This window comes from Cervus canadensis, chromosome 2, assembly GCF_019320065.1.
Source record: "Cervus canadensis isolate Bull #8, Minnesota chromosome 2, ASM1932006v1, whole genome shotgun sequence".
NCBI classification, from domain to species: domain Eukaryota; kingdom Metazoa; phylum Chordata; class Mammalia; order Artiodactyla; family Cervidae; genus Cervus; species Cervus canadensis.
The window spans coordinates 94,659,030-94,659,323 of record NC_057387.1 but is presented as its reverse complement, the minus strand read 5'-3'; positions in this window follow the sequence as shown (position 1 = coordinate 94,659,323).

Here is a 294-nt window from a genome sequence, read left to right as displayed (position 1 = left end):
GGTGGTCTCATGTCAGTCCAAGTTTTGTTAGTTCCTCTTGTACCAGGTGCTGCTAATGAGCACTAACTTTCAGGTACCCAGAGTCCAGGACCTCAGCCTGGTTACAGGCCTCTGGTTACTGAACCTTTCTCACACTTGAGATGAGTTTTGCATGATAAGTCTTAAGCAGTTGAAGGACCTACACAAGCCTGCCAAGTTTCTCCATATGGCCCATGATCTGATTTCAGGAACGAGTAACTGAAAATGTTAAGCCAGTGCATTATAATCTGCTTACTTACATTAAGAAAGCTCTCC